This window comes from Sapajus apella, unplaced genomic scaffold (assembly GCF_009761245.1).
Source record: "Sapajus apella isolate SASKATOON/1434 unplaced genomic scaffold, GSC_monkey_1.0 scaffold38, whole genome shotgun sequence".
Classification (NCBI taxonomy): domain Eukaryota; kingdom Metazoa; phylum Chordata; class Mammalia; order Primates; family Cebidae; genus Sapajus; species Sapajus apella.
The window spans coordinates 16,097,305-16,119,614 of record NW_022436978.1 but is presented as its reverse complement, the minus strand read 5'-3'; the positions used below and the strand labels follow the sequence as shown (position 1 = coordinate 16,119,614).

At 40.1% G+C, this 22,310-nt stretch overlaps 1 protein-coding gene across 8 annotated transcripts in view; it reads left to right on the top strand.

Annotated features, from left to right (window-relative positions):
* MAP3K13 (mitogen-activated protein kinase kinase kinase 13) overlaps positions 1-22,310 on the top strand; it is a 183,114-nt gene that overhangs the window by 71,459 nt on the left and 89,345 nt on the right. Inside the window, exons 1-3 of one of the 8 annotated variants that reach the window (XM_032298369.1) lie at positions 2,872-3,207; positions 3,756-3,876; positions 18,419-18,608. The exons of 4 other annotated variants lie outside the window; for them this stretch is intronic. The gene's annotated coding sequence lies outside the window, so the exon portion shown is untranslated. Of the gene's footprint in view, positions 1-2,871; positions 3,877-18,418; positions 18,609-22,310 lie in introns of those variants that run through there. 3 more of the 8 variants (XM_032298367.1, XM_032298365.1, XM_032298371.1) reach the window with 3 other exon arrangements.

The window sequence follows — 22,310 nt, the reverse complement described above, 5'->3', positions numbered from 1 at the left end:
ATATCCGCTGGTATATGACAAAACAGCCCTGCTTCGATGGCAAAACCGGTTAGTTTTGTTTGCACTGTGCCTACCCTCTTTCTATGTGCTTCAGCTGAATTAATTGCTTGGCGAGCTCAGATAATTCAAGATAGCCAAGATGACCAACTCTGCCAGGTGGCAGCCTGATCTTGCAATTTTGATTAAAATAAAGACCATCCCCAAGAACACTTTACTGCTAAAAAAAAAAAAAAAAAAAATTCAAAAAATATCACACTCTTGCTCCGTGTTATTAATCTGTAAGAGTATGAGGGAGAAAAAAATTTAGAAAATGCAGACTCTACTCTGAAGGAATCCAGAAAGTAAAATATCAGAAATAAACTTCAGTATTAGAATTACCTGTGGAAATTTTTCCCCCTCCCTCCCTACCTCTTTCCCTCTCCTCCCCCTCACCTCTCCTCCCCTCCCCTCCCTCCCTCCCTCCCTGCCTCCCTTCCTTCCCCCTTCCTTCTTTTTCTTTTTTCCTATTTAATATTTTTTAGTATATTCACAGAGTTGTACAATCATCATCACAATCAATTTTAGAACATTTTCATCATCACAGTAAGAAACCACATACCCATTAGCAGTCACTCCTCATTTTTCTTCACTCCCCAGCTCTAGGCAACCGCCAATCTGCTTTCTCTATATATAGATTTGCTCAGTCTGGATATTTCATATAAATGAAGTTATACACTACATGCTCTTTTGTAACTAGCTTGTTTCACTTAGTGTAGTGTTTTCAAAGTGTATCCATGTTGTAGCCTATATCAGTACTTCCTTTCTTTTTATTGCCAAGTAATATTCCAGTGTGCCATATTTTACTTATCCATTCATCAGTTGATAGATATTTTGGTTTCTGCTTTTTGACTATTAAGAATAATGCTTCTTTGAACATTTGTGTATACATTTTTGTGTGACTTTTAATTTCTCTTGAGTACACACGTGGGACTGGAATTGCTGGGTCATTGTGATTACTAAATGTTTAACATTTTCAGGAGATGCCAAATTGTTTTCCAAAGTGGCTGCACCATTTTACATTCCCATCGGTAATGTATGAAGGTCCAATTTCAGCACATCCTCATCAACACTTGTTATTATATATCTTTTTGATTAGGACCATCTTAATGAGTTTGAAGTGGGATCTCATAGTGGTTTTTGCTTTATATTTCCCTAATAGCTAATGATGCCAAGCATCTTTTTATGTGCTTATTGGCCATCTGTATATCTTCTTTGGAAAAATATCTGTTTGGACACATTGCCCACATTAAAATTAGATTATCTTTTCTTTTTGACTTGTAAGTGTCCTTTATATATTCTGTACACAAGCTCTTTATCAGATATATACCTTGCAAATATTTTTCTCATTCCATAGGTTGTCTTCACTTTCCTTTTTCTTTTTTTTTTTTGAGATGGAGTCTTGCTCTGTCACCAGGCTGGAGTGCAGTGGCGCAATCTCGGCTCACTGCAACCTCCACCTCCTGGGTTCAAGCGATTCTTCCGCCTCAGCCTCCCAAGTAGCTGGGATTACAGGTGCGTGCCACCACACCCAGCTAATTTTTTTGTGTTTTTAGTAGAGACGGGGTTTCACTGTGTTGGCCAGAATGGTCTCGATCTCTTGACCTCGTGATCCGCCCACCTAGGCCTCCCAAAGTGCTGGGATTACAGGCGTGAGCCACCGCGCCCAGCCCACTTTCTTGTTAATATTGTTTGTGGTATAAAAATGTTTAATTTTGATGAAGTTCAGTGTTTATTTTCTTTTGTTGCTTATGCTTTTGGCGTCATAGCTAAGTTGGCTTTGCCTGACTCCAGGTCATGAAGATTTACTTCTGTTTTCTTCTAAGAGTTTTATAGTTTTAGCTCTATATTTAAATGTATGATCCATTTTGAGTTAATTTTTGTGTATAGTATAAAGGAGTTCAACTTTATTCTTTTGAATCTGGATATCCAGTTGTTCGAGCAATATTTGTTTAAAAGACTATTCTTCCCCCCATTAAATTGTCTTGACGCCCTACCAGGAAACTTAAAAAAATACTGGCGCCATGCTCCCACCTCCAGAGAATTATATTTAATTGGTTTGTGGTGGGACCCAGTGATGATGCATTTTTAAAAAGCTCCCCAGCTGATTCTAATGTGCAGCCAGGCTTGAAAACTATTGACATGCAGGGTCTTAGAACAGAAGAGAGAGGCTTTCAGAATCAGGAGAGAAAATTGGTGAAAACATAGAATTATGAAAAGGAGAGAAGAGAAAGAAATTAAGAAGATTCATACCAGAAAGCTTGAGTTTTCTTGTGAATCACTCAGAGAGTAAGGTATCATTGGAAGTTAGTGAAATATGTTAAAGAGGAGGAGCTAATATTTATTAAGCACTTTCTACGTGACTATAATTTTTTTTTAAACAGAGTCTCCCTCTGTTACCCAGACTGGAATATAGTGGTGTGATCACAGCTCACTGCAGCCTCAGCCTCCCAAGTAGCTGGGACCACAGGCACACACTACTATGGCTGGCTATTTTTTAAATTTTTTGTAGAGGTGAGGTCTCCCTATATCACCCAAGCTGGCCTCAGACTCCTGTGCTCAAGTGATCCTCCCACCTTGACCTCCCAAAATGTTGCAATTACAGATGTGAGCCACTGTGCCCAGCCTACATGGATATAAACCTGTTGGGAGCTTTTATATACATTATTAAAATATAATCTTCATCCAACCCGGGCAACATGGCAAAACGCTGGCTCTACAAAAAATACAAAAATTAGCCAGGTGTTGTGGCATGCGCCTGTAGTCCCAGTTACTCGAGAGGCTGAGGCATGAGAATTGCCTGAACTTGGGAGACAGAGGCTGCAGGGAACCTTGATCATGCCACTGCACTCCAGCCTGGGTGACAGAGTGAGACTGTGTCTCAAAAAGTCAATTAATTAAATATAATCTTCATGATATGAAGTAGATAGTATTATTCCCACTGTACAGATGAGGAAAAAGAAGGCTCAAATAATTCATTGATTCAACCAAAGACGCCAGGTAGTATATGTCATACCCAATTTTCAAACCCAGCTCTAATTCCTAATTCTGTTCTTTCTTCTATTTGCTGTGGGCTGTGAACATTAAGTATTGCCATGAATTGCTCTTGGTCCAGTCCAGCATGAATTTAAAATCTTCCGTAGCACTGCTTTGGATTGGGCAAAGAGTAAGGTAAGTTAGATGTTGGGGGTTATATAGGGTTAAGTGTTGGCACAGCAGGTGCAGTAGAAGATAAGAAGGTGGGGGTAAATGAGGATTATCGCTTAACAGATAACCATGCAGTCCAGAGTGGCTATACCCTTCCTAGATGCAGCCAGCAGAAAAAGCCCTAAGGGGGTGGAGGGCCATTATACTGGGCATGAGAGAATGATTGAAGGGAATGATGGAAAAGAAGATGAACAAGTAGAATTAGCAAATGTAAAGGTGTTGTTATCATTTTAATATTCATTTAATCAACATATTGTTTGCACATTTACTATGTGTTCTAAGTATTAGGTACACAGCAGTGAATAAAACAGACATAAATTGTTGCCCTCTTGGAACTTACTTTAATCTAATGAAAGGAGATGAACAGTAAATAAGTAAATTATGTTTAGACAGTGGTACATGTTAAGGAGAAAAATAAAGATGAGAGGGGCCTAGAGGATGCAGAGAGTGGGTAAATTTAAAATAGGACTTTTGCATTGTGTTGTTTTTGTGTGGATATTGATTCCCCAAAGAGATGGTGAACCATCAAAGAAAAGGGTCAGTGGTTGACCTAGTCAGGCACCCTGGAGATGTAAGGAGAGTTTCTTCTAAGTCCTAAAAGTCAATGTGAATTTTCAGCATTAACTTTATTGTGTTAAGTGCCACTTTGGGGAGATCAATGATGTTTCTGCTGAGGCAGGGGTGGTGCTTCTTTTAAACTTGCATGCTTCTCTATTAGAATAAATCCTCCTGGCCGGTCAAGGCGGCTCACGCCTATAATCCCAGCACTTTGGGAGGCCAAGGCTGGTGGATCATGAGGTCAGTAGATCAAGACCATCCTGGCTAACATGGTGAAAACCTGTCTCTACTAAAAATACAAAAAATTAGCCAGGTGTGGCGGCATACGCCTGTAGTCCCGGCTACTCAGGAGGCTGAGGCAGGAGAATCGCTTGAACCCGAGAGGTTGTTGTAGTGAGTGGTTGTAGTGTAGTGAGATGGTGCCACTGCACTCCAGCCTGGGTGACAGAGACTCCGTCTCAAAAAAAAAAAAAATAGATCCCCCTACATAAGTGTGTGGATGTGGGTGTTTGCCCCCCTATAATATCACCACTGAGAATCACTGCATAGTGAGGCGTAGTGAATGAGAGGGATGTTCTGCTTCTCACATGAATTGGGCAGAGATCCACCAATGTAGGCAATATTGAAAACACTTAAATTTTTTTTGTTTTTAAAAACACTTTAGCAGAAGTTTTACACACACCACCTTGAGCAAAAGTTGAATGGAACCCTTGGTGTATGGTACAGTTTTTAATAATGAGGTTCTATTATGCAACCATTTACCTGCCTTCTTTATCTAGAAGATTCTTATACTAAATTGGATAAAATCAACATGTTTTCTCTTTACCTACTGCAAGGCATGTGGATGCAGTGGAAAAAGAATTGGACTAAGACTGTAGGCGTCTTTGTAGCAATCAGGTCATCCTTAGCAAGGCAGTTACCCACTTAGCTTTTTAAAAATTTTTCCTTAGTTTTGGTTTAACATGTGAGATGAAGAAATTGTTCTTAGTGATCTCAAATGTTCTTTTTAACGCTAACATTGTAAGATTCTTGGAACCTGGATGTTAATTACCAGCATTAAATAAGCAAGTGATAATTTCTAAGGCAATCTAGTTAAAATCTACTTTTATTACAATTCTTTCACAGTATTTTCTTTTCCTCAAGGTGGAGTTTTGCTCTTGTTGTCCATGCTGGAGTGCAGTGGCGCGATCTCAGCTCCCTGCAAACTCCATCTCCTGGGTCCAAGCAATTCTGCTTCAACCTCCTGAGAAATTGGGATTACAGGCATGCACCACCACGCCCAGCTAATTTTTGTATTTTTTAGCAGAGACAGCGTTTCACCATATGTTGGCCAGGGTAGTCTTGAACACCTGACCTCAAGTGATCTGCTCACCTCAGCCACCCGAAGTGCTGGGATTATAGGCATGAGCCACTGCACCCTGCCCTTTCACAGTATTTTTATAGAAATTTAACCCCCATGGGATGCTGCTACAGCTGGGGAAGAGGATAAAGTGTCAGAATTGTTTCAGATGGAGACATCTAGGTGATACAGTATAGGTTAAATCACTTTCAGATTTGCCCAGAGACTTTTTTATAAGCAGGAAATAGATTCCTGATGAGTTGTGACTTCACCACCTTTAGGCATGCCCATTATAAGTGTCAATTGTCTTGACCATTGTTCTCTGTAGTCAAAAAAAAAAAAAAAAAAATCTTCCATTAGACTAGTGATTTGGTGATCTGGGCTAATAGGGATGTGGCTACAGATAATCCAGTAACCTCAGTGTGGGTGGATGTTGTGGCCTTTTCCTGCTGTGACCTTTGTTAGTGCTCCTAGGAAACAAAATCCATCCTGTTGACTCTTTCTGCCCATCTTTCACTACCTCCTTTTGTCTTCTAACTTGGGCTGAAGCTAGATGAAGGATGAAGACTATATTAAATTAAAAAAATGAAGACCCACTAAATTCACAAATATTATAATAATCAGCCTTTGTAAAAATAAGATATTATTCAGTATGATAATTGCTAGCTTTTGAAAATTGTTCTTTTCACAATTTTCCCAATAACAAGTTGGTTGTTGGATTGGTGTTTTACATTTGTAGATTTTGTCAAAAAAAAAAAAAGATAAATTTAAAAAATTACAAACAGAAAATCTCCCTTTCATTTTTATGTTCATTTCATCAGTTTGGAATTTTTCTTACAGCCTTCTTCATCTGTATAATTGTCAAGCCAAGAGGTCTGATGTCTAGTCCTAACAGCTATCATAATTTCATATAGCATTTTCATTTAGTAACAATATATATCTGTGTAGCAGTGTGGTAAAAACATCTTGCAAAAAGCAATCATGTGTTGCAGGGCAACCCTAAGAGAACGTGCAGTAACTGTACAATTTTAATTGTTTAAAATTTTTCAGGAAAAACAATGTAGAACGTCCCGCTGACAGATGGCGATTGTCTTCAGCGTGCTCATTTGCATTGTGAATTCCTGGGCTAGGGGTAATAGTAGAATTGAGCAATTCTGAGGACATTTTAGTGAAATTCTGGATTCACAAAAGGCCAGAGAAGTGAAAGAATGAATTGATTCAAGGTTAAGGTAGCCAAAGATGAAGGATTGGAGAAAGATGACAGGGAAAAAGGAGAGCAGAGCCCAGGGAGACTGTGGCTAAGCTGATGAGGCAGCTGGCAGCCAGGACAGCAGTTTCCACCTTAAACAGAAGGGAGTGGATCTGGGACTCAGACTGAAAAAGACTCTTTTGGAGTCCTAAAGGGGGCTGTCACAGTTGCCATTACTAAAGAGGGCTCAATTTGCAAAATAAGCCCACTAAGGCTTCTTATTACCCTGAGGCATTGTGCCTGCATTTTTAGTAGCTGGCCTGCCTGCCTTTAATGGGACACATTAGGGTATCTGCAGGCTTGGATAGCCATGGATAATTGAGACTAGTGAGATAAAGCTCACCAAAATGCAAAGCCGTGATTGCTTTTTCCAGGGAAAATAATCTCTTGATTAAAGTTAGGTTAAGCATTTTACTAATTACTCACCAATTATTTCCTCTCCCATAACAAATTTAAATACATATGCACACTAAGAAGGAACAGATGCAACATACCTTTGGTTATTTCCAGTCACTACTTCTAGACCTAAATTACAGACCCACTTTAATTTTTGCTAAACATAGAAACTCCTGGGAAATACCCACCTGATATTACAGCCATTAGGGCTCAAGAACCCATTTAAAAAGAAATGTTACGACTTTCCAGGTTCTCCCCACCCCTTCCTTTTCCTTTCTCTGGCCCTTTTTGAGCAGAATCCCTTCCATCTGTTTGTCTACGAAAAAAATAACAGAACATTTGCTTGTGTTAATGATTGAAGCTATGCCCCAATCTAGTCTTTTAAGTATTCTCAAAGACCTAGAGGCAGACTAGACCAGGCTTCTTGAAGAAAGAAAAACAGTCGCATAATCCTTTATATTTTCTGTAATAATTTCTCCAATCAGGGCTTCCTCCATAACACACTGAAAAGTACTCACTCCTCATCATCTGCTCTCCTTTGTTTAAGAGGTTATCTAAATTGATTATAAGGATTCTTTCAACTGAATCTTATTTATACCTTTGATACCAATTTTGGTTAAAGTCAAACTGCTTCTGTCACAAATTTCCTTATAAATATCCTCTGTCTTTTTCCTGCGATTTAAAAGGCTATGTAATGGCTTTAAAAACATTAAACATTAAAAACCAAACAAACAAACAAAAAAGAACAGCCACCCAGGTTCTAAAAGCCTTCGACCAGATCTGAAAAGGAAAGAGCGATGATAAGAGAACCTCATTATTAATGCAGAGCAAAGAGGACCCTAAGATAAGGTCCCTCTTTTTCCCCCAAGGAAAAGGAAGTCACTCTAAGGGAATACCTATATGTGAGACTGTCCTGCTAAAGCTTCGCCAAGCTCATGAGAAATATGAAATGGTCATTTTGATCTACCTAAAATACATAGAACGGGTACCCAGAGATTCTGTACGTTGAATAGTTACATACTTGAATTGGCTGTGTGCTGGACTTGAAGTTTCGGGGCAAGGAAACTAGAGTCTTGAGGGTTCCATGTTCTAAGAAATCTTTTCTGGGTTTATTCTTGGGAAGTGGTAGCCAAGGATTTGTTAGAGACTGGGAAACTAACCTTCTGGGGCTTATTTTGGGACCTGTGCTTTCATAGCTGTATATTATTTTTCATCACAGGAAGATGAAAAAGTAGAAACAAACATAAATGTATCTTTGATACTTTTTACCAGATTCCTCAGATTCTCCTATTTTTGTGTGTGATTCATGAAATATAGTTTATGAAAAACTACTCAATAAGAATGTTTTGGCCAGGCACGGTGGCTTATGCCTGTCATCCCAGCACTTTGGGAGGCCGAGGCGAGCGGATCACAAGGTCTGGAGATCTAGACCATCCTGGTCAACATGGTGAAACCTCGTCTCTACTAAAAATACAAAAACTAGCTGGGCGTGGTGGTGCGTGCCTGTAATCCCAGCTACTCGGGAGGCTGAGGCAGGAGAATCGCTAGAACCGGGGAGGCGGAGTTGCAGTGACGCCAGATGGCGCCATTGCACTCCAGCCTGGCGACAGAGTTGGACTCCGTCTCAAATTAAAAAAAAAAAAAAAAAAAAAAAAAGAATGTTTTTCAGGTGCTCATGCTTGTAATTTCATTACTTAGGGAGACTGAAGCAGGTGGTTCACTTGAAGTCAGGAGTTCGAGACCAGCCTGGCCAATACGATGAACCCTCATCTCTGCTAAAAATGCAAAACTTAGCTGGGTGTGGTGGCATATGCCTGTAATCCCAGCCAGTCAGGAGGCTGAGGCACAAGAATCGCTTGAACCCAGGAGGCAGAGATTGCAGTGAGCCGAGGTCATGCCACTGTACTCTAGCCTGGGTGACAGAGACTTCATCTCAAAACACAAACAAAAAGAATGTTTTTCTGATACTTTGATGATAGACTATTTTACAGAATGTGCTTAAATAACAAGAGAACAAAACTTTTTTTTTTCTATTTGTTTCTCAATTCCCATCCATATTGCCCTACCCCTATCAACCACTACTAGTTCTTATCAACCTCATTAGCCTGGTTCTACACAGTGAAAAGGATTTCTTCTGATGAGTTATACGTTGATTATTTTTTCCCCTCCATCTCACCAAGAAAGATGAATTAGCAATTTAAAAACATTAACTCTGCAAGAGACCTACCCGTGAACCAGCCAAAGCTGTGGTTCTCAAAGTGTGGTCCCAGGACCAGGACCATTAGCATCACCTGGGAGCTTGTTAGAAACGCCCATTCTCAGGACACTCCCCAGACATTCTCAGTCAGAAATGTTGAGAGTGGGGCCCAGCTGTCTGTGTTTTAACAAACTAGGTGGGTAACGCTGATGCATGCTAAATTTCAAGAATCCTTGATTTAGAGCTTCTTAGACTTCTAATGTGCATAGAAATCACCTGCAGATTTTGCTAAAGACCAGATTTTGCTCATCTGGCCTGCAGTGATTATTGTCCACATTTCTAATTAGCTCCCAAGTGATGCCGATGCTGCTGGTCCTAGATCTACATTTTGTGAGTAACAAGGATCTGAAGAACGGTCATAAGGCAGGCACTCCAAGAACTACTCCAAGAAGCAGGCTGCATCAAAATTCTAACTTTCCCAGTAGTTCCTAGGGAAATACTCCTAAAAGAGGGAGAGGTTGTTTTGTTTCTGTTTCTTTTCTTTTCTTTCTTTTTTTTTTTTTTTTTTGAGACAAAGTCTTGCTCTGTCACCCAGGCTGGAGTGCAGTGGCGGCATCTCAGCTCACTGCAGCCTCTGCCTCCCATGTTCAAGTGATTCTCCTGCCTTAGCCTCCCCAGTAGCTGGGATTACAGGCACGTGCCACCACACCTGGCTAAATTTTGTATTTTTAGTAGAGACAGAGTTTCACCATGTTGGCCAGGCTAGTCTCGAACTCCTGATTACAGGCACACGCCACCACACCTGGCTAAATTTTGTATTTTTAGTGGAGACAGAGTTTCACCATGTTGGCCAGGCTAGTCTCGAACTCCTGACTCAAGTGATCCACCCACCTAAGCCTCCCAAAGTGCTAGGATTACAGGCATGGGCCTCCACATCCAGCCAAGAGGAAGAAGTTTTATGCATAAAGTATTGATCATAGCATTATTTGAATAGAAAAAGAAATAGCATAACTGCTCAATAATAGGGAAATATAGTTAGTTAATCCTCATTATTCACCGATACTATATTTGCAAATTCACCTTGTAGCTAGACTCTATTTTTAACCCCAAAATTAATACGGCTGGTGCTTTTACAGTCATTTGAAGACATGCACACAACAGCAAAAAATGTGAGTCACCTGACATCACACACTCCCAGCGGGGTTCGAACAAGATGAGGCTCTGCCTTCTTATTTCAGCCCTCCTGTTGTAAACAACTGTCCTTCTTGAGGTCTATTTAGTGCCCTGTTTTTTGCATTTTTGTTAGTGGTTTCACCGTTTAAAATGACACCAAAGCAGAGTGTTGAAATGCTGTGTAGTGTTCCCGAGCACAAGAATACTATGATGTGCCTTACGGAGAAAATATATGTGCTACATAAGTTTCATTTAGTCATGAGTTATTGCGCAGTCGGCCTTGAATTTGATAATGATAAATCAACAATATAGATTATGTGAAGTGTCCTTAAGCACACATAAAACAAAGGTATGTATTGATCAGTTGACAAACACGTTGCAACCAGAGACTTACAGAAACCTAACCCTATACTTCCCCTAGGAGCAATGGCTCAATATTCGCTAGTTCAGTGCTCGCTGAGGCTTTATAGAATGTAGCTGTTGTGAATAACAAGACTTAACTGTAGCTAATAATAAATATGCTGCCATTTTAAAAGGATGATGATGAAATATATGCAATAATATAAAAAAAAGTACAGCAATCCCCCCCTTATCCATGGAGGATATGGTTCAAGAGCTCTCAGTATAGACGTGAAACTGTAGATAGTATCCAACCCTATACATACCAGGTATTTTTCCTAAACATACATACCTATGATAAAGTTTAGTTTATAAACTAGGAACAATAAGAGATTAGCAACAATAATAATAAAATAGAACAATTATAACAGTAGACTAAGAAAGCTTTGTGAATGTGATCTCTCTCTCAAAATATCTTACTCATCTAATATCCTACTCATCAAAATATCTTACTCGTCTATATCTTACTCATCAAAATACCTTACTCATCTACTCTTGGACCATGGTTGACCAAGGGTAACTGAAACTGTGGAAAGTGAAACTGCAGATAAGTGAGGACTGCTGTATATGATGTAGTGGTAAGAGACAAGAAACGGGAGACAAATTGTCAAACATAGCACAATTAGAGTTACGTTTACGTTCTTTTCAAGTAAGGAAATTGAAGGTAGTATATGACTACAGTTTGGATGTTTGCCCCTCCAGACTCATGTTGGAATTTGATTCCCAGTGTTGGAGGTGGAGCCTGACAGGAGGTGTTTGGGTCATGGGGGCAGATCCCTCATGAAGAGTTTGGTACCATCCTCATGGTTGGGAGTGGGTTTTCACTCTGTGAGTTCCCACAAGTTTAACAAGAGTTAAAAAAGAGCCTGGTACCTCCCACCTCACTCTTGCTTCCTTTCTTGCCATGTAATCTCTGCACACACTGGTTCCCCTTCACCTTCTGCCACGAGTGGAGACAACTGAGCTTTCACCAGATGTCCAGCCTTCCAGCCAGCAGAATCATGAATCAAATAACCCTTTTTTCTTTGCAAATTACCTAGTCTCAGGTATTCCTTTATGGCAACACAAAAAGACTAAGACATATACCAATAGTTTTTAAATTTTTTTATGATGCATAATAATTACACATATTTATGGGGTACATGTGATATTTTAATACATGTATATAATATGTTATGATCATATCATGGTATTTAGGATATCCGTCACCTTGAACAATTATCAGTTTCTTGTGTTAGGAACATTTCAAATATTGTTTTAGCTACTTTGAAATAGACAATAAATTGTTGTTAACTATAGTCACTCTACTGTGCTATCAAACACTAAAACTTATCCTTCTATGGAACAGTATCTTTATATCCATTAACCAGCCTCTCTTCATCCCCTCTTCTCCACCCTTCCCTACTTCTGCTAACTATTGTTCCACTACCGACCTCCATGAGGTCCACTTTTTAGCTCCCAAATGTGATTGAGAACATGTGATATCTGTCTTTATGTGCCTGGCTTCTTTCACTTAACATAATGACCTCTAGCTCTATCTCTGCTGCAAATGACTGCATGCCATTCTTTTTTATGGCTCAATAGTATTCCATTGTGTGTGTGTGTGTGTGTGTGTGTGTGTGTGTGTGTGTGTGTGTGTGTGACATATTGTCTTTATCCATTTATCCACTGATGAATACTTGAGTTGATTCCATATCTTGATATTGTAAGTAGTGCTGCAGTAAACATGGGGTTGCAGGTATCCCTTTGATATACTGATTTCCTTTCCTTTGGATAAATACCCCATAGTAAGATTGAGTTTTTTGAGAACCCTCCATACTGTTTTCCATAATGGCTGTACTTACTGATGTTCCCACCAACAGTGTATATGAGCTTCCCTTTCGGCCAGGTGCAGTGGCTCACGCCTGTAATCCCAGCACTTTGGGAGGCTGAGGTGAGTGGATCACGAGGTCAGGAGTTCAAGGCCAGCCTGGCCAAGATGTTGAAACCCTGTCTCTACTAAAAATTACAAAAAAAAAAAAAATTAGCCGGGCATGGTGGTGGGTGCCTGTAATCCCAGCTACTAGGGAGGCTGAGGCAGAGAACTGCTTGAACCAGGGAGGTGAGGTTACAGTGAGCTGAGATCACGCCACTGCAGTCCAGCCTGGCAACAGAGTGCGACTCCATCTCAAAAAAACAAAACAAAACAATAAAAAGTTTCCTTTTGACCACATCCTCATCAACTTTTGCTATTTTTTTTAATAATAGCCATTCTAACTGGAATAATATCTCATTGTGGTTTTATTTGTATTTCCCTGATAGTTAGTGATGCTGAGCATTTTTTCATGTACCCATTTGCTATTTATGTCTTCTTTTGAGAAATGCCTATTCAGATCCCTTGCCCACTTTGTAATGATATTATTATTATTTGTTGTTGTTGTTGAGTTGTTTGCATTTCTTGTATATTCTGCATATTGGTCCTTTGTTGGACAAATAGTTTGCAAATATTTCCTTTCATTCTACAAGTCATCTCTTCACTCTGCTGATTGTTTCCTTTACTGTGTAGAAGTATTTTGTTTATTTGTTTGTTTTTTGAGATGGAGTCTCACTCTGTTGCCCAGGCTGAAGTACAGTGGCATGATCTTGGCTTACTGCAACCTCCACCTCCTGGGTTCAAGTGATTCTCCTGCCTCAGCCTCTTGAGTTGCTGGGATTACAGGCACCTGCCACCATGCCCAGCTAATTTTTGTATTTTTAGTAGAGACGGGGTTTCACCATGTAGATCAGGATGGTCTCAATCTCTTGACCTCGTGATCTGCCCACCTTGGCCTCCCAAAGAGGTTTTCAGATTTAGTATAGTTTTGTTTTTGTATTTTTTGTTGACTGTGCTTTTGAAGTCTTAGCCATAAAATCTTTGCCTAGACCCATGTCCTGAAGCATTTCCTTGATTTTTTTTTTTTTTTTTTTTTTGTAGTTTTATGGTTTTGGGTCTTAAGTTGTCAATCCATTTCGAGTAGATTTCTTAATAAGAAAAGCCAGGACTGGTGGCTTTACTGCTGAATTCTACCAATCTGTTTTGTTGTTGTTGTTGTTGTTGTTTGGTTTTTTTTTTTTTAGACAAAGTCTCACTCTGTCATTCAGGGTAGAGTGCAGTGGTGCAATTTCAGCTCACTGCAATCTCTGCCTCCTGGGTTCAAGTGATTCTCCTGCCTCGGCCTCCCAAGTAGCTGGGCTTACAGGCGTGCACCACCACATCCAACTAATTTTTGTATTTTTTTTTTCCTAGTAGAGATGGGGTTTTGCCATGTTGGCCAGGCTGGTCTCGAACTCCTGGCCTCAAGTGATCCACTCGCCTCACAAAGTGCTGAGATTGCAGGTGGGAACCACCATGCCTGGCTGAATTCTACCAATCTTATAAAGAAGCACTAACACTAATTCTTCGCAAACTATTCCAAAACATTGAAGAGGAGGGAATTCTTCCTGGCTCATGCTGTGAGGCCAGATTACCCTGATACCAAAACCTAGACAAGGACACAACAAAAAAAGAAAACTACAAGCCAGTATCTCTGATGAACATAGGTGCAAAAATCCCCAACATAATACTAGGAAACCAAATCCAACACCACGTCAAAAAGTTAATACACAGCTAGGTGTGATGACTCACACCTGTAGTCCCAGCACTTTGGGAGGCCAAGGTGGGCTGATCACCTGAAGTCAGGAGTTAGAGACCAGCCTGGCCAACACTGCCAAACTCTGTCTCTACTAGAAATACAAAATTTAGCCAGCCATGGTGGTGGGTGCCTATAGTTGAACCTACTAAGGAGACTGAGGCAGGAGAATCGTTTGAACCTGGGAGGCAGAGGTTGCAGTTAGCTGAGGTCACACCATTGCATTCCAGCCTAGGTGACAAAGCAGACCCTGTCTCAAAAAAAAAAAAAATTAATATGCTTAATACACATGATTAGTGGAACTTATTAAGATGGTTCAACATATGCAAATCAATAAATGTGATACCAGCAAAAGAAACTATCAACAGAATAAACAGACAACCTACAGAATGGGAGAAAAGTTTTGTAATCTATGCATCCAACAAAGGTCGAATATCCAGCATCTGTAAGGAAGGTAAACTAATTTACAAAAAAAAAATCCCTATTAAAAAATGGGCAAAGGACATGAACAGATACTTCTCAAAAGAAGACATACATGTGACCAACAAACGTGAAAAAAAGCTCAACATCACTGATCATTAGAGAAATGCAAATCAAAACCATGATGAAATACCATCTCACACCAGTCAGAATGGCTAGTGAAAATTCAAAAAACAACTGATGCTGTCGAGGTAGTGGAAAAAAGGGAATGCTTGTATACAGTTAGTGGGAGTGTAAAGTGGTTCAACCATTGTGGAAGATAGTGTGGCTATTCCTCAAAGACCTAGAGGCAGAAATACCATTCAACCCAGCAATCCCATTACTGAGTATATGCCCAAAGGAATATAAATTATTCTACTGTAAAAACACATGCACACATATGTTCATTGCAGTACTACTAACAAGAGCAAAGACAGGGAATCAACCTAAATGTCCCTCAATGATAGATTGGATGAAGAAAACATGTTACGTATGCACCAGGGAACACTATGCAGCCGTAAAAATGAACAAGATCATGTTCTTTGCAGGGACATGGATGGAGCTGGAGGCCATTATGTTCCTGCAAACTAATGCAGGAACAGCAAACCAAATACCACATGTGATGAGAATGCATGGAACATGGTGGGGAACAACATACACTGGAGCCTGTCTGAGGGCAGGGCTGGGAGGAGGGAGAGGATCAGGAAGAATAGCTAGTGGATACTGGGCTTAATACCTGGATAATGGGATGATGAGTGCAGCAAACTACCGTGGCACGCATTTATCCGTGTTAACGAAACTGCACATCCTGCACAGGTATCCCTGAACTTAAAAGTTGAAAAACAGAAAGGAAAAATAAATAAATAAATGTGATACATCACATCAACATCAACAGAATGAAGGACAGATGCCATAGTTTGGATATGGTTTATTTGTTCCCACCAAATTTCATGTTGAAATTTGATTTTCAGCATTGGAGGTGGTCCCTAATGGGAGGTGTCTCAGTCATGGGGCAGATCCCTTGTGAGTATATTAATGCCCTCTCCTGCAGATCAGTGAGTTCTCACTCTGTTAGTGCCTGTGAAAGCTGGTTGGTAAAAAGAGCCTGGCACCTCCCCACCTCTCTCTCTATGTGATTTCTGCACAAGTCGGTTTCCCTTTGCTTTCCACCATGAGTGGAAGCAGCTTAAGCCCCTCACCAGTTGAAGATGCCCAGTCTTGAACTTTTTCAGACATCAGAATCAGGAACCAGGGAAACCTTTTTTAAAAAATAAATTACCTAGTCTCAAATATCCCTTTTTAATGACACAAAATGGACTAAGACACTATATGATCACCTCAATAAATGCAGAAAAATTACTGATAAAATTCAACATCACTTCATGACCAAAAACTTTCAACTGGCCAGGCGCGGTGGCTCATGCTTGTAATCCCAGCACTTTGGGAGGCTGAGGCAGGTGGATAATGAGGTCAGGAGTTCGAGACCAGCCTGGCCAACACAGTGAAACTGTCTCTACTAAAAATACAAAAATTAGCTGGGTGTGGTGGCAGGCACCTGTAATCCTAGCTACTCAGGAGACTGAAGCAGGAGAATCGCTTGAATCTGGGAGGCAGAGGTTGCAGTGAGCTGAGATCGTGCCACTGCACTCCAGCCTGGGTGACAGAGCGAGACTCTGTCTAAAAAAAAAAAAAAAAAAAAACCTTTCAACAAATTAGTCACAGAAGGATCATACCTCAACATAATAAAGACCATATATGAGAAACTCACAGCTGTCATCACACTGAATGGGGAAGAGTGAAAGCCTTCCTCAAAGAACTGGAACAGCACCTCTATGGTGCAACCAGTTAGTGCGTTCAGCTGTTAACCAAAATGTTGGTGGTTCAAGCCTACCAAGGGACGGTGTCACACCTGCATTCCCAGCACTTTGGGTGGCCGAGGCGGGTGTATCACCTGAGGTCAGGAGTTCGAGACCAGCCTGGCCAACATGGTGAAACCCCATCCTTACTAAAAATACAAAAACTAGCCTGGCACGGTGGCAGGCACCTGTAATCCCAGCTACTTGGGAGGCTGAGGCAGGAGAATTGCTTGAACCCATGAGGCGGAGGTTGCAGTGAGACAAGATCGGGCCGCTGCACTCTGTGGACAACAGAGCAAGACTTGGAACGATATGCTCACTCACCAGTCTCATTCAACATAGTATGGGAAGTCCTAGCCAGAACAATCAAGCAAAAGGAAGAAAGAAACAGCATCTAATTTGGAAAAGAGGAAGTCATGCCTCTTTTCAGATAAAACGCTCTTATACATAGAAAATCCTAAAGACTTTACCAAAAAACTCATAGAACTGATGAACAAATTCTGGAAAGTTGCAGGATACAAAAATTAGCATACATGAGACAAGAACTTAGGTGGTTAAAAAAAGTTTAAAAATCAATGCACAAAGATCAGTAGTTTACACAAAATATACACCAATAACTGTAAAAAAAAAAAACAAAAAAAAAAAAAACCAAGAAAACAATCCCATTTACAATTACTGCCAAAACAAACAAACAAAAAAACCCAACTAGGAATGAATGTAATCAAGGAGGTAAAAGACCTATACAAGGCAGCTACAAAACACATAAAAGAAATTGAAGGCCGGGTGTGGTGGCTCACACTTGTAATCCCAGCACTTTGGGAGGCTGAAGTGGGCAGATCATGAGGTCAGGAGTTTGAGACCAGTCTGGCCAACACAGTGAAACCCCGTCTCTACTAAAAATACAAAAAAATTAGCCAGGCATGGTGGCAGGTGTCTGTAATCCCAGCTACTTGGGAGGCTGAGGCAAGGAAAATCGCTTGAACCTGGGAGTTGGAGGTTGCAGCAAGCCGAGATCACACCACTGCACTCCAGCCCCAGGGACAGTGTAAGACTCTGTCTCAACAAAAAAAAAAAAAAAAAAGAAAAAAACTGAAAAGGCCAGGCAGGATGGCTTATGCCTGTAATCCTAGCATTTGGGGAGGCTGAGGCAGGTGGATCACTGGAGTCCTGGAGCTCCAGACCAGCCTGGGAAATGTGGCAAAATTTCATCTCTACAAAAAATACAAAAGGTAGCCGGATGTAGTGGCGTGCACCTATAGTCCCAGCTACTAGGGAGGATGAGATGGGAGGATTGCTTGAGCCCAGGAGGCTGAGGCTGCAGCCAGCCGTGATTACAGCACCACACTCTAGCCTGGATGACAGAGTGAGACTCTGGCTCACAAAAAGAAAAAAAAAAAGGAAATTGAAAAAAACACAAGCAAATGGACAAATATCCCATGCTAATGGATTGGAAGAATTAATATTGTTAAAAATGGCCATATTACCCAAAGCAATCTACAGATTCAATGCAATCCCTATCAAAATACCAATGCTGTTCTACACAGAAATAGAAAAAACAATTCTAAAATTTACACAGAACCACAAAAGACCCCGAATAGCCAAAGCAATACTGAACAAAAAGAACAAAGCTGGAGACGTCACACAATCGGACTCCAAAGTATACTACAAAGGCATAGTAACCAAAACAACATGGAATTGGCATAAAAACAGACACATAGACCACTGGACAGAATAGAGAACCCAGAAAGAAATTCATGTATTTATAGTCAACTGATTTTTGCCGGAAATTTTTTAGTTAGGGCAATAAAATTACTTTTTTCTCTATTACTCAAATTTTCAGAATACTGTTATATTGTTTTTTAAGTGTTAGACCTTAAAATTTGTGTTGTGTTGTTCTTTCAGAGGTACCTCCTTTTTACTTCCTTGAGCAGCAGAGGCAGTACATTGTGGTTGAGGAATGCATCTTCTTAGGAAAGACCTTTTGGACATTAGTGTACAAGAGTATGTTCTCTGTGTTAAACAAAATAAAAGTTGCTCTAAATGACAATATGAAAATCTAAGAGTAATTCAGGATTACAGACCTCTAGTAAAGGTAAACGAGGTACTTAATAGGTACTCCTAGGACCATGCCTTGTAAATAATTGGTCTTGCTTAATCATAGCCTTCCAAATTTCTCTACACCTTCCCACTCTTTCAAAGGGGTTACAAGTTTGGCCTCTAAAGTGAGACAATAATAGTTGAGTCTTAGTGTTTCCATTTATTAGCTGCATGCCTTGGGTAAGTTATTTAAAGTCTCTAAGTTTCTCCTATGTATATAATAGGAATACTTACAGAACCGAACAGGGGTGAAATGAGATATGGTACATAAAGTCTGAGCATAATGCGTCACATATACTAAGCCCTGAATAAATGGTAGTTGCTAATATATGTTAGCTTCTTTCTTTTCATTTATTGTCTAACCATGTAGAAAAGACTGCCAGTTGATACCTGAGGCAAATTTAAAAAAAAAAAAAAAAAAAGATAGAAAGTAAAGAAAAAAATGCAATAGTATTCTTGTCTGCAAGAATTCACAGTCTACTTGGAGAAATTGACACATACGTTATATTTTACTCAGACAGCAGTTCTCCAACTTTTTGGTCTCAGGACCAAAAAAAAAAAAAAAAAAAAAAAATGAGAACCTCAAACCAAAGGGCTTTTATGTGAGTTCCATTGCCTATATTTACCATATTAGAAACTAAAACAAAAAATTTGTTAAGTATTAATGTATTTTTAAAATAACAAACCTATTATACAGTGACATAAAAAAATATTTTCTTTCATGAAAAAAACTACAGTTTCCAAACGTTCACAATTTTTTTGTGAGGAGAGTGGTATTGAGAAAAGAGGATTTTGCAAATGTCTTTAATGTCCAACTTAACAGATGATAGCTAGATTCTCATATCTGCTTCTGCTTTCAATCTGTTGTGATATCAATGGGTATATAGTGGCCACTGGGAAAATCCACTGTCTACTTGTGAGAGAATGTGATAAAAAGGAAAATAATATCTTATTATTATGTAAATAATTCACAGGCCCCTTAAAAGATCTCAGGGGTCCCTAGGAGTTCCCAGAGCATACTGTAAGCACCATTGCGTAGGGTGTGAGTAATAGCTAATATCTCTGTTGGGTTTACTATGTGCCAGACACTGTTGACAGTGCCTTACATATTTAATCCTCACAACAGCTCTGCGTGGTGGGCGCTGTGGTTATTATCTCTAATTTCCAGATGAAACCAAAGCACAAAGAGAGTAAATTCATCAAGGTGGGGTCAGCGTTCAGTTTCAGACTGTCTGGCTTCAGGGTCCAAACTCTTTTCTATGCCACTGCACTGCCTCCCTCTCCTTGGCAACTGAGTGCAATTTCATAGAGAAAATGACATTTTTCTTAAAGGCTACGCAAAGATAGAGGTTCTAATACATAACCCTTAGAGAACACTTGATTGTTACTCATTACAAAGCAGGATTTTATTCTTGTAAATGTTTTCAACCTTCACCTTTATCTCCTGAGTTTCTTTGAAATCACTTTACATTCAGAATATTTTCCTTTCTTATATCTGCATCAACAGTGCCATCCTACACATCCTAATCTGTCCAGGGTTCCTACCAATAGCTGCCAGTTACTGCAATTTCAGTGATAAAGCAGGATTTCCCCCTTCCTTTTTTTCTTATGATAAAATACCCGTAGCATAACATTTACAGTTTCAGCCATTTGAAGTGTACAGTTCAGCAGCATTAGGTACATTCACATTGTTTTGAAACCATCACCACCACCATCCATCCACAGAACTCTTCATTTTGTAAAACTGATACTCTACCTGTTAACCAAAAACTCCCCATTCCCCCTTCCCCACACACCCTGAAAATAGAACAGCCACCGTTCTATTTTCTGTCTCTATGAACTTGAATACTGTAAGTACCACATATAAATAAAATCATACGATATTTTCCTTTTGCACCTGGCTTATTTCACTTAGCGTAATGTCTTCAAGTCTTATCCACATTGTAGCATGTGCTGTCATTTCCCTCCTTTTAAAGGCTGAATAATACATACAGGATTTTGTTTGCTAAGAATAAACCATAAACACAGGACCTAAATAAACATCAGTTAATTTCAAAAAATGAATATAAAATAGTATAAAGAAGGGAACACAGACCTCTAATGTATTGCTTCTGTGCCTTATTACAGTTACTATTTTCTACATTTATTCTAAAATTCGTATTTCTTGGTTGAACATAAGAAGAATTAAACAGATTTTTTTAATGGTTGAGCAACAGCTAGAACCCATCATGTCTACTATAGCTATTTCACGTAATTCTGACCTTCTTTTCCTTTTCTTGTGCTTTTTTCTGCTCCCAATCCCTTTTCCCTGTCATAAAGTAAAACAAAACTCTGTTTCATCTCTCCTAGGATGGCCATTAGGTGGAACTGTTCACAATTAAAAAGCAGATAGGTTAGATACCTATGAAATAAAAACCAAAATAAACTGAAGTACATTCTGTTTAAGTATAACGTGTGTTTTTTGGGGGTGGAGGAGGTGAGCTCAGGTAGGTGGGGTGGGTCATAGTCCATGAGAAGGATTTTTATAGTAAAGTTTCTGTTATTTTCTTGAGACCATATAGAGAACTCAGCTTTCAGAATATGTTCTTGAATGACCCTTACATGCTGTGCTATGCCCTGGGGATGTAGTGGTAAACAGTAGCAGGCTTGAACATGTTGGATATAAGATATAATTTATATATTGGATTATGGCCTAAAGAGTTCAAGGACTTACTCCAGATCATATGGTGGTTACGTAAGGATTTCAGGATTCAAACTGAACATGGCACCTGCCTACACAGAGCTTGCAGACTAGGAGGGGAGATCATTAAAGAGCAGTTATAATACAGCGTGATATGTGCTCTTAGAGGAGGGGGGAAGGGGCTGAGGGAATGCAGGCTCCAGAGGAGAACACAAGTGGAGCATCTAACCCAGACGAGAGGGAGGCTTCCTGAAGGAAGTGGTAACAGAGGTGAGCCCTGAAGAACGGGCAGGAATTGGGAGAAGAGAGGCATGCGGAGTGCGTTGCACGCAAAGTGGATTGCAAGTGCTTTATCCAGAGGTGAGAGAGAAGGCAGTGAATTCAGAGAACGGAAATGAGTCTGACTGGTGAACTGCGGGTCAATGTCAAACATGGGGCTAGAGAAGCAAAACAGGCCTAGAGGGCTGCGCTTGTTCTGGGCGCAGGAGATTTTATGAAGTTGAGTGGTATGTTGTTCAGAATCACATGCTGAAGAAATAGTTATGGAGATCATGGAATAGGATAAAGAGACCATGGGCAAGGGTACAATTAGTGGGTTTTAAAATAATCTAGGCTGGCTGGGTGTGCTGGCTCATGCCTGTAATCCCAGCACTTTGGGACGCCAAGGTGGGTGGATCATCTGAGGTCAGGAGTTCGAGACCAGCCTGGCCAACATGGTGAAACTCCATCCCTACAAAAAATACAAAAATTAGCTAGGCATGGTGGCAGGCACCTATTATTCCAGCTACTCAGGAGGCTGAGGCAGGAGAATCACTTGAACTCAGAAGGCGGAGGTTGCAGTGAGCCAAGATCACACCACTGCACTCCAGCCTGGGTGATGGAGTACAACTCTGTCTCAAAAAAAATAAATACAATAAAATAATCCAGGCAAAGATGGTAATAACCTGTACTAGAAGGGGTTATCGGGGTGGGGGGAAGTATGCAAATTTAAGAGATATTCAGAACGTTAAAGGATAC